At 39.3% G+C, this 16,113-nt stretch overlaps 1 long non-coding RNA gene across 1 annotated transcript; it reads left to right on the top strand.

Moving 5' to 3' along the window:
* The first annotated feature begins 150 nt into the window (after positions 1-150).
* Positions 151-3,912, top strand: LOC102810189 (uncharacterized). Its single transcript, XR_438580.3, has 2 exons — positions 151-257; positions 3,757-3,912. It is a non-coding gene; the product is annotated as an uncharacterized LOC102810189 (long non-coding RNA).
* The last annotated feature ends 12,201 nt before the right edge of the window (positions 3,913-16,113 follow it).

Here is a 16,113-nt window from a genome sequence, read left to right as displayed (position 1 = left end):
ATAGAATTATAATTGGGTTATATATTAGTATTATAATATTTAGCACTTATTACGCATATTATTTTATGTTATTATAATATTATTCGTTTTATTTAGCAGAATAAGCAGTCAAATTGATGTTCGAATATCGTACTGAAAAAGTATTCCACTAAAACGTGTTTCCGTGCGTGTTGGTGTTGTTACTCCTGTACTAGTTTCTGTGTCAGTGTTTTTAACTTCTGAGCTTGTGACTGTGATTTAACTGATTTCCTTTGAAGGTAAGTATTTTTTGTACTGAAACAGAAAATCGATCTCTTGCGGGAAAGAAAATATTCGAGGCAAGAATACGAGTTGGAAATGTTTGCTTGTGTACGTGACGTCCACCCAATTCAAATTTCTATTTCAACGTTTATATGGATAGAACTCGGACAATTATCACTAGTTGACAACAAACAATTAAGTTATACCAGGAAAGTTTACTGAACAGTCCGTCAAACAAATCTACAAACAACTCTTAGAAATCAAATCTCAATATGATAAAATCAACATACGACATAACAAATAACCTGGGGAATCAACAAACATTGCTTCAAGCAGAAAGCATACGAGTACATGTACCATATACAAAAATGAAAAACTGACTATCAAAATATACAGAATCAGGACTTTAATTAAGTTTTGAATTAACTTGTCCAGAATGTATTTTGCCTTTATAGTACGATAGTTATTTTACGTGGAATTAATTTCTTTTTTGAACTATTAAATTTTACTTGCCTGGGTCATATGACTACCTTTAGTGTCTAACCCTAGGAGTGATATATGAGATTCATCTTATTACATAAAGCATAGAGGTAAAAAGAGAAGCAAACTAATAGTATATACTGAACCTAGAAATACATTGTATTCAGCTTCCTAAAATCAAATAATATCTTTAAACATTTCAAAGAAAATATAGTATACTGGAATACAATAATTTCTAGTACACACATGTATTTGTAAAATATTGTATATTCAAAATGTAAACTCACAAAAAACACTCTTTTGTATTCAAAATTACAAATTGATGATTTAAACTTAAAAATTAGCTGACTGACTTTATCACGTAACCTACCGGTAATAATTAAATGATTTAATAATAATAATAATATTTTATTGCATCCTTAGAAATACAATTTTTTCTGTCTGTTAATAGCAATATCATTCATATTCATTTCATTGAAAATATATCCATATTTCAGAAAAAGATCAGAAGATAATAATTAGGCATCGTCCGCCTGCACGGTGTTGCTCCGTTCGAACATTTCTCTCTCCACAACACCGTGCGGTAATTCTATTCATAACCGTGTATGTCACGTGGTTGCGCGATAGAAAGTTTACCGACCAATAGAAAGCTTTGTTACAATGACTACCAAAAAAGCGCTTGGGGCTTTGCATTTCTGATGTCTTCATCTTCGGCTTCATTTCTGTCAATATATGTTGCAGTGACACCATGAGCTTTGAGGTATAACACCTACTCTTTTATAATACTCAACAGTGGCTCAACACTATTACCACGCTCGATGGTCGCAAGGCTGGTAAAGCATAATAACATAATGATTTACCATTTCCAGTGCGGCTAAAAACAAACACATCAGACTCGGAACTAAGTATCCTGAACGGCTTTTGTCCGAATATTGTATTGCCTCGACATCCACTGCAAGCCAACACAGCTTCCACTGTGCGAGCATTTTCACTGCCTGGCAACCATCATGGTGAAAACAAAGGCCAAAAACTCTCAGAAAACAGTACTTTGGGATGGTTGTTGACACCCCCTGAACCATGTAACAAGATTACCCTGCATATGCAACATATTTAAATTTGGTTGTTTAGGATTTCTTCAAAGTTATTAAAGTTTGTGCTGTTTTTTCGATTTTAGCTATTTTCAACGGCTTTTCGACCGGCGTTCCACAGCAGCTCGCGCAGAGCCCATAGAAATACATGGTAGAGTGGTGCGCGTCTTGTGAATTAGCTCCGCCCGACAATGTTGATAGCTTGGCCAAGCGCGTTGATGAAAGAAGCAATATGATTGGCTGTTGGTAAACTGATTCCAAACTGTGAGGGCATTGTCACATACACATATTCCTAATGAAATACTTCAAGGTGATAGTGGAGTGCTTCGCCGGAACATTCACCTTGAAAATTCAAGATGATAATTAGGTTATTATATTGTATGCTTCAGCATTGTTCTCAAAGCTATGCGCCAAGGTAAATACTTTCGCTGTATGACATAATCGAACATAAATTCTTGTATTATGTTAATAAGCTTATAATTTAGTTAACACAAACTAAAGCAATAAACTCTTACTGACTAAACAAATTAACTATAAAAACAGTAACAACAATAAGAAAACAATTTCTTAAATTTAGATGTCAGTTTACAAGTTGGGCAAAATTTAAGGTCGATTCTTGCCCTAAAATTTGATAAGGCAAGTAAGTCCTTATAATTATGGTTTTATTTAAATCAAAGTGTTAATCCAAACTGTTGTGACACTACTTTCTTTTACAGCAAGTTTCAGAAGTATTGGGGCAGCCAATTTGCTAACTTGCTAGTAAATTGGCTAACTGCTTTGGTTTTGACTGAACGGTTGGCTTTCGAATCTCGCTGGCGCTGTCCTGTGGTCACGCCCACTCTAGGTAAATCTATATAACAGTAGGGGCTGTCATACTTTCGTTGGATGGCGATTTCACTTTCAAATATACCAGGGAATATTTTCTATTCTCTTCGTGTAATGTGCGTATGCAGGGATTGTCCACGCAAACACGAGGAATGAAGTCGAATTTCATTAGCGGTTGGTTTAATGCTAACCAAGCGAATCGTTTGGATGTGAAAATTTATTTTCTCCCTGATTTGTAGGCAACTGTTTCTCAACTTTTCTCTTTATTTAGTTTCAATCAGTGTTCAAGATGGCTACCTCAATATAGTAAATATCGGTGGATTCATGGCATTTATCATATTATCACTTGTACGCCAGCTGACTGTGGCCATTCTCAGGCTGACCAGGGAAACTACTTTTACATTATCACGCCTCGCAAAGCAAATCATTCAGGGGAATCCAGACATGTACCAGGCTACATAAAAGCATTCCATGTTCCCTAATGCAATATAGACTCACCCAGAGTGGACGCGACCACGAGTCGGTGCCAGCGAGATTTGAAAGCCAACTATTTAGTCAAAACCCAAGCAGTTAGCCAATTCGCTAGTGAGTGTAAATATGTGCGTCAAATTAGGTCAATTTCAGGGCATGAACCTAGAGCATGCGCAGAACCCAGAAAAGTAGTTTGCGTATGCGTATATTCCCCTTCATTACTACAACCAACTGCTATGCCATACTACTGTCCGATTATCACATTATTATATTATATATATTTGTATTTAATGGTGAATGTAGTCTGACGCCATGATCATTATTTATCAATTAAGTTTCAGTGGGGGGGGGGGGGGGGTAACTAAAGGAATTAAGTTTTTTTATCCGACATCGATCTTTTGACATCGTCCCTCAGGAAAACAAGATTATAAATTCTGGAGTGTCAGCTACGTTGACCTTTAGTACAAGTGTTAATTTTTCATTGTTAGATTCTGTCCATTTTCTTAATATAACAGGTATGTTGATCACTAGAAGCTTTGCAGTGAGTGGCTTTTATAGTGAGTAGCTTTTGCAGTGAGTAGGGCTTTGTCACAGTAACTGGTTATATCAGGAGTTTAATGTTTCCATGATGGTATTCGTTTTTCTTTTCCAGCACTAGAAGACATTAATTCAAGATGGTCTCCAGGACTCAACTAGCTAATTTTGGTTACAAGACATTCACGGTCTGCATGTTGGCGATAACTGGATACAGCGGTGCTTTATTAGCGTCCCTCGCATATAACCACTTTAAGAAACAAAAACAGATAAAGATTGAATCAATGTCAGAGAAACCATCAGCAACAAGTTAACTTAATCTGCAACTCTACATGGTTGAATGAAAGATCCGCAAGAAATGTAGTCCTTCATTCAGTGAACTCTTGAAAAGCTGAGAAGAACTTGCACATGTTGATATCATGTACGAATAGTTTTTCTGCTGTATCCCAAACGCAGTCTGGCAGATTGGAAAAAAAAACTGCTTTTGAGAATGTGTGATACTGACAAACTTTTTTATTATTTTGTTTTGATTACTTTGGTTTTATCAGGAGTATGTTCAAATTTATGCTAATCTAGCTTTGATGAATCAAATCAGTTTTGGTCGTACAGTACAGTCTCATTAAACTATGGTCTTGGGAAATGTTACAAAGTCACAATATTAGTGCAGTGGGTCACTAATGACTTGCATTGTTGTTGTAGGATGGGCTTCTGCTAAAAATCTAAAACCAACAAAGATGTTATTTGGGGTTGGGGTAAGGAAAACAAGACTGGAATTTGAATAGTCCAAAGCAAGGACGTACTGACATGTTAGTAACTTACATGTATGTCCAAAGTGACAGCAGATTTGACTTCTAGTGTAAATGTTAATTATTTAGTGGTATGACAAATTTCTCCTAATAGAACAAATTTTACTTTGATTTCAACATCCTTGCTTGTGTTCATAAATATAACTATGGATATTTCACCTTGCTTCTGTGCCCATAAGTAACAAAAATTTGGGTAAATTGCGAAAGAAACTACATGATCCCCACAAGAAGCTAATTAATCAACAAGCATCTGAGGTCATTACTAAAAATGCTCATTTTATAAAGCACTTGAAGTGTTTAAACAGTGCATGTAAATTAAAAGTATATGACTATATTTGAATAATTTTGTTTTATATTGTATTTTTATTTTGTCATCAAACAGCGGCGTTTGTCGCATATTATACACACATTACTACCAAGCCAATCATTTGCATATTTAATTAAGTATGGTTAAAAAACATCTCTCTTTAATGTGACTGGTTCTTGCATCACATGTCTGCCCTGATTTCAGATCATTTAATCCAATTTTTAATCCATTTAATCCAATTTCCTGTTAGTCTGATTAAAGAATTAAATCAACAAATAAAATATGTATTGCTGTTATTAAAAATCTATATATCCTGAACAAGTTTTTTTTTCTGTTTACCATAAACACTAAATTGTTTTGTAATAGATAAAATATTATCTTTATTATGTAGCTATTATCTGCGAATTAGCCAGAGTCACCAAAATGTGGTTTAGCTAGGGTAACCAGTTATTTGGTGTAACCAGGATCTGTGAGCCAGGGTAACTAGTATATTCAAGTTTAATAGTCAGATGAACAGGATCTTTGTATTAGCCAGAGTAACCAAAATCTGAGATGACCAAGGTAACCATATTGCATGAGCTGGGCAGTATGTGTTATCCAGTGTAACCAGGTTGTTTAACCCAGGATTAGTGAAATAACCAAGAACATTGTGTTTGTCAGTGTAATCACGATCTGTGAAAAATGCATCCCAGGTATCTCAGGATCTTCAGGTTCAGTTGCTCAGGGTAACTAGAGTTTTTACGTTAGCCAGTGTAACACAAAATATGAGAGTCGGCCAGAGTAAACAGAATCTATGAATTAGCCACAGGATATGATATAGCCAGGGAAACCAGGATATCCGAGTAAACCACTCCAATCATGATTCATTAGGCAGGCTCTCTGTTAACTTGTGATCTTTGTATTAGATTATCCCAGTTTCTGTGAATTCAGTTGGTCAGTGTAACCAGGGTATGTGTAACCAGATTACCCAGAATGTGTGTGTTGCTAGCAAAGCTGTGAGTTAGTGAGGATAAACAGAATATGTGTGTGCTAGCAGGGGTAACCAGAATCTGAGTTAGGTAGGGTAACCAGGATCTGTGAGTTGGTTAGGGTAACCAGAATGTGTGTACTAGCCAGGGTAACCAGGATATGTGAGTGAGTTGAGGTAACCAGGATCTGTGAATTAGTGAGAGTAACCAGAATATGTATGTTCTAGCCAGGGTAACCAGGATCTGTATGTGCTAGCCAGGGTAACCAGGATCTGTGAGTTAGTGAAGGTAACCAGAATATGTATGTGCTAGCCAGGGTTACCAGGATCTGCAAGTAAGCCAGATTACCCAACAATATGTATGTTCTAGCCAGGGTAACCAGGATATGTAAGTTAGTCAGGGTAACCAGGATATGTAAGTTAGCCAGGGTAACCAGGATCTGTAAGTAAGCCAGATTACCCAAAATACATATGTTCTAGCCAGGGTATCAGGATTGTAGGTTAGCCAGGGTAACCAGGATATGTAGGTTAGCCAGGGTAACCAGGATATGTAGGTTATCCAGGGTTACCAGGATCTGTAAGTAAGCCAGATTACCCAACAATATGTATGTTCTAGCCAGGGTAACCAGGATATGTAAGGTAACCAGGATATGTAAGTTAGCCAGGGTAACCAGAATATGTATGTGCTAGCCAGGGTTACCAGGATCTGTAAGTAAGCCAGATTACCCAACAATAAGTATGTTCTAGCCAGGGTAACCAGGATATGTAAGTTAGTCATGGTAACCAGGATATGTAAGTTAGCCATGGTAACCAGGATATGTAAGTTAGCCAGGGTAACCAGGATATGTAAGTTAGTCAGGGTAACCAGGATATGTAAGTTAGCCATGGTAACCAGGATATGTAAGTTAGCCAGGGTAACCAGGATCTGTAAGTTAGCCAGATTACCCAAATACATGTTCTAGCCAGGGTAACCAGGATATGTAAGTTAGCCAGGGTAACCAGGATATGTAAGTTAGTCAGGGTAACCAGGATATGTAAGTTAGCCATGGTAACCAGGATATGTAAGTTAGCCATGGTAACCAGGATATGTAAGTTAGCCAGATTACCCAAATACATATGTTCAAGCCAGGGTAACCAGGATATGTAAGTTAGCCAGGGTAACCAGGATATGTAAGTTAGTCAGGGTAACCAGGATATGTAAGTTAGCCATGGTAACCAGGATATGTAAGTTAGCCATGGTAACCAGGATATGTAAGTTAGCCAGGGTAACCAGGATCTGTAAGTTAGCCAGATTACCCAAATACATATGTTCTAGCCAGGGTAACCAGGATCTGTAAGTTAGCCAGATTACCCAAATACATATTTTCTAGCCAGGGTAACCAGGATATGTAAGTTAGCCAGGGTAACCAGGATATGCAAGTTAGCCATGGTAACCAGGATATGTAAGTTAACCAGGGTAACCAGGATATGTAAGTTAGCCAGGGTAACCAGGATCTGTAAGTTAGCCAGATTACCCAAATAAATATGTTCTAGCCAGGGTAACCAGGATATGTAAGTTAGTCAGGGTAACCAGGATATGCAAGTTAGCCATGGTAACCAGGATATGTAAGTTAGCCATGGTAACCAGGATATGTAAGTTAGCCAGATTACCCAAATACATATGTTCTAGCCAGGGTAACCAGGATATGTAAGTTAGTCAGGGTAACCAGGATATGTAAGTTAGCCAGGGTTACCAGGATATGTAAGTTAGCCAGGGTAACCAGGATATGTAAGTTAGCCAGGGTAACCAGGATATGTAAGTTAGCCAGGGTAACCAGGATATGTAAGTTAGCCATGGTAACCAGGATATGTAAGTTAGCCATGGTAACCAGGATATGTAAGTTAGCCAGGGTAACCAGGATATGTAAGTTAGCCATGGTAACCAGGATATGTAAGTTAGCCATGGTAACCAGGATATGCAAGTTAGCCATGGTAACCAGGATATGTAAATTAGTCAGGGTAACCAGGATATGTAAATTAGCCATGGTAACCAGGATATGTAAGTTAGCCAGGGTAACCAGGATATGTAAGTTAGCCAGGGTAACCAGGATATGTAAGTTAGCCAGGGTAACCAGGATATGTAAGTTAGCCAGATTACCCAAATACAGATGTTCTAGCCAGGATATGTAAGTTAGCCATGGTAACCAGGATATGTAAGTTAGCCAGGGTAACCAGGATATGTAAGTTAGCCAGGGTAACCAGGATATGTAAGTTAGCCATGGTAACCAGGATATGTAAGTTAGCCAGGGTAACCAGGATATGTAAGTTAGCCAGGGTAACCAGGATATGTAAGTTAGCCAGGGTAACCAGGATATGTAAGTTAGCCATGGTAACCAGGATATATAAGTTAGCCAGGGTAACCAGGATATGTAAGTTAGCCAGGGTAACCAGGATATGTAAGTTAGCCAGGGTAACCAGGATATGTAAGTTAGCCAGGGTAACCAGGATATGTAAGTTAGCCAGGGTAACCAGGATATGTAAGTTAGTCAGGGTAACCAGGATATGTAAGTTAGCCAGGGTTACCAGGATATGTAAGTTAGCCAGGGTAACCAGGATATGTAAGTTAGCCAGGGTAACCAGGATATGTAAGTTAGCCAGGGTAACCAGGATATGTAAGTTAGCCATGGTAACCAGGATATGTAAGTTAGCCATGGTAACCAGGATATGTAAGTTAGCCAGGGTAACCAGGATATGTAAGTTAGCCATGGTAACCAGGATATGTAAGTTAGCCATGGTAACCAGGATATGCAAGTTAGCCATGGTAACCAGGATATGTAAATTAGTCAGGGTAACCAGGATATGTAAATTAGCCATGGTAACCAGGATATGTAAGTTAGCCAGGGTAACCAGGATATGTAAGTTAGCCAGGGTAACCAGGATATGTAAGTTAGCCAGGGTAACCAGGATATGTAAGTTAGCCAGATTACCCAAATACAGATGTTCTAGCCAGGATATGTAAGTTAGCCATGGTAACCAGGATATGTAAGTTAGCCAGGGTAACCAGGATATGTAAGTTAGCCAGGGTAACCAGGATATGTAAGTTAGCCATGGTAACCAGGATATGTAAGTTAGCCAGGGTAACCAGGATATGTAAGTTAGCCAGGGTAACCAGGATATGTAAGTTAGCCAGGGTAACCAGGATATGTAAGTTAGCCATGGTAACCAGGATATGTAAGTTAGCCAGGGTAACCAGGATATGTAAGTTAGCCAGGGTAACCAGGATATGTAAGTTAGCCAGGGTAACCAGGATATGTAAGTTAGCCAGGGTAACCAGGATATGTAAGTTAGCCAGGGTAACCAGGATATGTAAGTTAGCCAGGGTAACCAGGATATGTAAGTTAGCCATGGTAACCAGGATATGTAAGTTAGCCAGGGTAACCAGGATATGTAAGTTAGCCAGGGTAACCAGGATATGTAAGTTAGCCAGGGTAACCAGGATATGTAAGTTAGCCAGGGTAACCAGGATATGTAAGTTAGCCAGGGTAACCAGGATATGTAAGTTAGCCAGGGTAACCAGGATATGTAAGTTAGCCAGGGTAACCAGGATATGTAAGTTAGCCAGGGTAACCAGGATATGTAAGTTAGCCAGATTACCCAAATACAGATGTTCTAGCCAGGGTAACCAGGATATGTAAGTTAGCCATGGTAACCAGGATATGTAAGTTAGCCAGGGTAACCAGGATATGTAAGTTAGCCAGGGTAACCAGGATATGTAAGTTAGCCATGGTAACCAGGATATGTAAGTTAGCCATGGTAACCAGGATATGTAAGTTAGCCAGGGTAACCAGGATATGTAAGTTAGCCAGGGTAACCAGGATATGTAAGTTAGCCATGGTAACCAGGATATGTAAGTTAGCCATGGTAACCAGGATATGTAAGTTAGCCAGGGTAACCAGGATATGTAAGTTAGCCAGGGTAACCAGGATATGTAAGTTAGCCATGGTAACCAGGATATGTAAGTTAGCCAGGGTAACCAGGATATGTAAATTAGTCAGGGTAACCAGGATATGTAAGTTAGCCAGGGTAACCAGGATATGTAAGTTAGCCAGGGTAACCAGGATATGTAAGTTAGCCATGGTAACCAGGATATGTAAGTTAGCCAGGGTAACCAGGATATGTAAGTTAGCCAGGGTAACCAGGATATGTAAGTTAGCCAGGGTAACCAGGATATGTAAGTTAGCCAGGGTAACCAGGATATGTAAGTTAGCCAGGGTAACCAGGATATGTAAGTTAGCCAGGGTAACCAGGATATGTAAGTTAGCCATGGTAACCAGGATATGTAAGTTAGCCAGGGTAACCAGGATATGTAAGTTAGCCAGGGTAACCAGGATATGTAAGTTAGCCATGGTAACCAGGATATGTAAGTTAGCCAGGGTAACCAGGATATGTAAATTAGTCAGGGTAACCAGGATATGTAAGTTAGCCAGGGTAACCAGGATATGTAAGTTAGCCAGGGTAACCAGGATATGTAAGTTAGCCATGGTAACCAGGATATGTAAGTTAGCCAGGGTAACCAGGATATGTAAGTTAGCCAGGGTAACCAGGATATGTAAGTTAGCCAGGGTAACCAGGATATGTAAGTTAGCCAGGGTAACCAGGATATGTAAGTTAGCCAGGGTAACCAGGATATGTAAGTTAGCCAGGGTAACCAGGATATGTAAGTTAGCCATGGTAACCAGGATATGTAAGTTAGCCAGGGTAACCAGGATATGTAAGTTAGCCAGGGTAACCAGGATATGTAAGTTAGCCATGGTAACCAGGATATGTAAGTTAGCCAGGGTAACCAGGATCTGTAAGTTAGCCAGATTACCCAAATACATATGTTCTAGCCAGGGTAACCAGAATATGTAAGTTAGCCAGGGTAACCAGGATATGTAAGTTAGTCAGGGTAACCAGGATATGTAAGTTAGCCATGGTAACCAGAATATATAAGTTAGCCAGGGTAACCAGGATATGCAAGTTAGCCAGGGTAACCAGGATATGTAAGTTGATAAACATATATGACATCGAAAATGTGTTCACTATTAAGCTTGCATAAAAAAATCTTGTTTGGAAATTTATCGAATCTAACTTAAATAGGCAATAACATACTGGTGCCGTGCAGAAAAGAATGGCAAGTGCCATCATATACATTTGTCAACCGAAATTAAGGCAGTACCATTATAAATGAAATAAACACTATGATTTTCCAAGTCTACTTATTCGCCAACATGTGTCAGTGGACATAAGAAATTATTTAGATACTGCAATAAACTGGTGTGCGAGTGGAAACAAAGAAAGTTTCTGAATGGCTTCACCTTGGCACCAGCCTGGATGTTAAACTAGTGCCCCCCCCCCCCAACGTTTAGTATTTTACCACCTATCGTTTTTTCCGGATTGTATACCAAAGTTGAAGCATGGAGGTAAAAGACATATGTCTCCATGGTTGAAGAGAGTGTTTGCATGAATTGGGATTTGAGGCAATTTATTATCTATTACACAGATCAACGGGCAAACTTCCTTATAGATCTAATAATGATCTAATAATACAAGAAATTCCTAAACTTTGAATAACTAGACCCAGGCGGAGATCGCCGTGGTTGGTTCTTTTGAACTAACCAGATTTGTGAGACAATAAAAACGATCCTACGCACAAAAGTTGCAAGAAAGATATTATGTTTACCTATTGGCAAATAGCATGTATCCACCTGTTTTACGGAAAAGTACTGCTATGTAATTTAAATGTAATTATTTCCTTACAGAAGCTATATGCCTCATTTTGAAAAGTAGTTTATTCCATTTATATTGGGGCAGCGTTTGCAAAGGAACGAATTCCATGGGATGTGTTGACTGTTTTAACGTGAAGAAGTAACTGTGATTTTTTTGCCTTGTCTGCAATGAAGTGAAAATGAAGTTTTTGGGTTAGCTTGTCTGTTTGGCTTCGTCGGTAAAGGGCAGTTGTCGTCGCGCCGCTCATCTGCGACATCTGTGTTGATGAACATTGATTTTTCCATAACTCAATGCGCTCTTCTAATGAAAATCAAGAGCACGAATTTCGACCTGGGTCCAACGTGCACTAATTACCGCCGGTGACTCCTATACTTTCCAATTTATTGTGTCCAGGACAACTCAAGTATTTTTTTTTAAAAATCTTTGACAAACTTGTATACTAGTATATTGTCATGAATTTGTTTTTGCGTATCTGTTGACCGACTTAATTAGTTGATTATTAGCTGAATTGCTGTGTTATGTCTGTCATCGTTTAGGCCTATTTGAAGTTTTGGACGGAACTTGGCTCAGTGATTTGGAATTAATTACGAGATATCCGCCGCGATTTTGACAGTTGGTATCCATAGTTATTAATGTAGTGAACGATTAATCAAAAGATATGACGTATTCAGTACTTAGTGTGATTGGCTTTATGATTGAAGGTTACGCCCTAGAGTCTTTTTACTGCTTTGTAATTGGTTAGAGTTGTGAAAATGAATAAAGAGAGTTTGAGTTGGTCTTGGGGAGCACAGCACGATAGACGCAGTAGAGAGAGTGCAGTCCTGGAGAGTCGAGTCGAGTCCTGGAGAGCCTTGGGGCGAGTGTTGACGCAGTCTAAGAGAGTCTTGGGTCAGCCTTGTGATAGTCTTGGGGACTTTTCCCCAGGGCGCTGTGTCTTATAGAGTGCTCCACAGACCGACTAAGACGAGAGTTGAACCGTATTTCGTTGTGCGTGTCTTATTTGACTGTAAAGTATAAGTGACTTTCCCGATCCCGTACCTCAAGGGGACGCGATAGAGAGACGAGACGAGATTCCCCCCTGACAAGTGTGGAGAAAGAATTTACCCCTGATAATATCATCAATTTATGTGAAACCATGGTTACCGTACAGTTTAATGTTGGAAAGTCTGGCACATATATTTTTGGAGATATTGATTAAAATATTCAAAATATTAGCGTAGCATAGGCTGTTAAGAATGCCCTCAAATTGTAGAAAATAACGTTTCAGAGGGTCTAGATTTCAAAATTGTTAAGGGGGCATGCACCCAGACCCCCTACTAGTAAGGTCGCGTCTTCGGCGCTAGGTTGATGAGCAGAACTCGTCCCATCATCCAAAATTTCGTGACACCGCCCTCTGTGATACATGCTTAAGACCTATCCATATATAAATATACTTGTGATAAACACGTGGTGTTATACTGTGACTCTCCAAATATGTTACTTATAGTGAGTGGCTATAACAATCATATACGTGATTGTATGTGTCCCGTTATATTTTAGTCACCATTAAATGTTGGTCATTTCTCTCCAGCCAAATTTGTCTTTTTATATATTATTGTTTGAGAACTTGTTTACAGTTCATGTTTTTTTATGAGGGACGTCGAGGTTAGCACAGTTTTTGTAATATTATTGTATTCATTCTCTACTTATCACTTTTTTATCTTGATATCAGATGTTAAACTACATATTTTTGGTCTCGTATTTTTTTTCTTTGTACTTTGCATATATTTTATCCATCTAAATTTGCTTTATATCATTACATGGTTTAGGTACTTTATACAGGTGATTTAATATTTATTGAGGAATTTATATTTATTGTTTTTGTAATTGCATTAATTATTCATAGGGTTAAAATTTTGCAGTTTTCGTCGATAGACTATGATCATATTGAACAATTGTTCGTAGATATATATTTATAAATATTTATTTATGCACTTTTACATTGCAATACAGTTTGATAAAATTCTGTTTTTATTTGTTTATTGGTAGACTAGTACTGTAAAATTGTTTGTTTTTATTAAGAAATTGTGTTATACACAGTCACTGTCAAATATTGTTAATAGACAATTCCCTGTTTTGACTGTTGTGTTTATTCTGCTGTTCGTGTCTGGGTGCTCACCGTGTCACCATGCAGTGTGTATCGCCTATTGTTATGTTTCATGTCTGGGTGCTCACAGTGTCACCATGCAGTGTGTATCGCCTATTGTTATGTTTCATGTCTGGGTGCTCACCGTGTCACCATGCAGTGTGTATCGCCTAGTGTTATGTTTCATGTCTGGGTGCTCACAGTGTCACCATGCAGTGTGTATCGCCTAGTGTTATGTTTCATGTCTGGGTGCTCACAGTGTCACCATGCAGTGTGTATCGCCTATTGTTATGTTTCATGTCTGGGTGCTCACAGTGTCACCATGCAGTGTGTATCGCCTATTGTTATGTTTCATGTCTGGGTGCTCACAGTGTCACCATGCAGTGTGTATCGCCTATTGTTATGTTTCATGTCTGGGTGCTCACCGTGTTACCATGCAGTGTGTATCGCCTATTGTTATGTTTCATGTCTGGGTGCTCACAGTGTCACCATGCAGTGTGTATCGCCTATTGTTATGTTTCATGTCTGGGTGCTCACAGTGTCACCATGCAGTGTGTATCGCCTATTGTTATGTTTCATGTCTGGGTGCTCACCGTGTTACCATGCAGTGTGTATCGCCTATTGTTATGTTTCATGTCTGGGTGCTCACCGTGTCACCATGCAGTGTGTATCGCCTATTGTTATGTTTCATGTCTGGGTGCTCACCGTGTCACCATGCAGTGTGTATCGCCTATTGTTATGTTTCATGTCTGGGTGCTCACCGTGTCACCATGCAGTGTGTATCGCCTATTGTTATGTTTCATGTCTGGGTGCTCACCGTGTCACCATGCAGTGTGTATCGCCTATTGTTATGTTTCATGTCTGGGTGCTCACCGTGTCACCATGCAGTGTGTATCGCCTATTGTTATGTTTCATGTCTGGGTGCTCACCGTGTCACCATGCAGTGTGTATCGCCTATTGTTATGTTTCATGTCTGGGTGCTCACCGTGTCACCATGCAGTGTGTATCGCCTATTGTTATGTTTCATGTCTGGGTGCTCACCGTGTCACCATGCAGTGTGTATCGCCTATTGTTATGTTTCATGTCTGGGTGCTCACAGTGTCACCATGCAGTGTGTATCGCCTAGTGTTATGTTTCATGTCTGGGTGCTCACCGTGTCACCATGCAGTGTGTATCGCCTATTGTTATGTTTCATGTCTGGGTGCTCACCGTGTCACCATGCAGTGTGTATCGCCTATTGTTATGTTTCATGTCTGGGTGCTCACAGTGTCACCATGCAGTGTGTATCGCCTATTGTTATGTTTCATGTCTGGGTGCTCACAGTGTCACCATGCAGTGTGTATCGCCTATTGTTATGTTTCATGTCTGGGTGCTCACCGTGTTACCATGCAGTGTGTATCGCCTATTGTTATGTTTCATGTCTGGGTGCTCACCGTGTCACCATGCAGTGTGTATCGCCTATTGTTATGTTTCATGTCTGGGTGCTCACCGTGTCACCATGCAGTGTGTATCGCCTATTGTTATGTTTCATGTCTGGGTGCTCACCGTGTCACCATGCAGTGTGTATCGCCTATTGTTATGTTTCATGTCTGGGTGCTCACCGTGTCACCATGCAGTGTGTATCGCCTATTGTTATGTTTCATGTCTGGGTGCTCACCGTGTCACCATGCAGTGTGTATCGCCTATTGTTATGTTTCATGTCTGGGTGCTCACCGTGTCACCATGCAGTGTGTATCGCCTATTGTTATGTTTCATGTCTGGGTGCTCACCGTGTCACCATGCAGTGTGTATCGCCTATTGTTATGTTTCATGTCTGGGTGCTCACCGTGTCACCATGCAGTGTGTATCGCCTATTGTTATGTTTCATGTCTGGGTGCTCACAGTGTCACCATGCAGTGTGTATCGCCTAGTGTTATGTTTCATGTCTGGGTGCTCACCGTGTCACCATGCAGTGTGTATCGCCTATTGTTATGTTTCATGTCTGGGTGCTCACCGTGTCACCATGCAGTGTGTATCGCCTATTGTTATGTTTCATGTCTGGGTGCTCACAGTGTCACCATGCAGTGTGTATCGCCTATTGTTATGTTCGCTGTTTTTTCTAGTGTAGTGCAGCTTAGGTGGGACACGGTGAGCGTCCCTTATGCCAATAAAATATTTTAAACTGTAACTTGAGTGTTTGTGTCGTAAATGTAAACTAACGTCAGAACACCAATGCTTACGTGTATAATAATACCTAATGATGAGTTATGGCACGTGCACATACAACAACAATAATTCATGTCAAAATCCGTCTATAATTATTTAATTTATTATTAGTCAACATTACGCGCTCGTTTTTGTTAATTGTTAATCTATAAAAAAAAAAATGACAAATGAATTGAAATACATATAATGACAATATAATTGCAAATTACCCACAGCTTACAATGAAAATGCATTTCATGAGTAATATAATACAAATAATATAAATTTTAGATTACATCAATATGTACCTCGTACGATATCATTATTTTATTCTATTT

Source organism: Saccoglossus kowalevskii, chromosome 21 (assembly GCF_978046115.1).
Source record: "Saccoglossus kowalevskii chromosome 21, keSacKowa6.1, whole genome shotgun sequence".
NCBI classification, from domain to species: Eukaryota; Metazoa; Hemichordata; class Enteropneusta; family Harrimaniidae; genus Saccoglossus; species Saccoglossus kowalevskii.
Note: the sequence above shows the minus strand (reverse complement) of the source record. Positions and strands in the feature narration are given on the sequence as shown.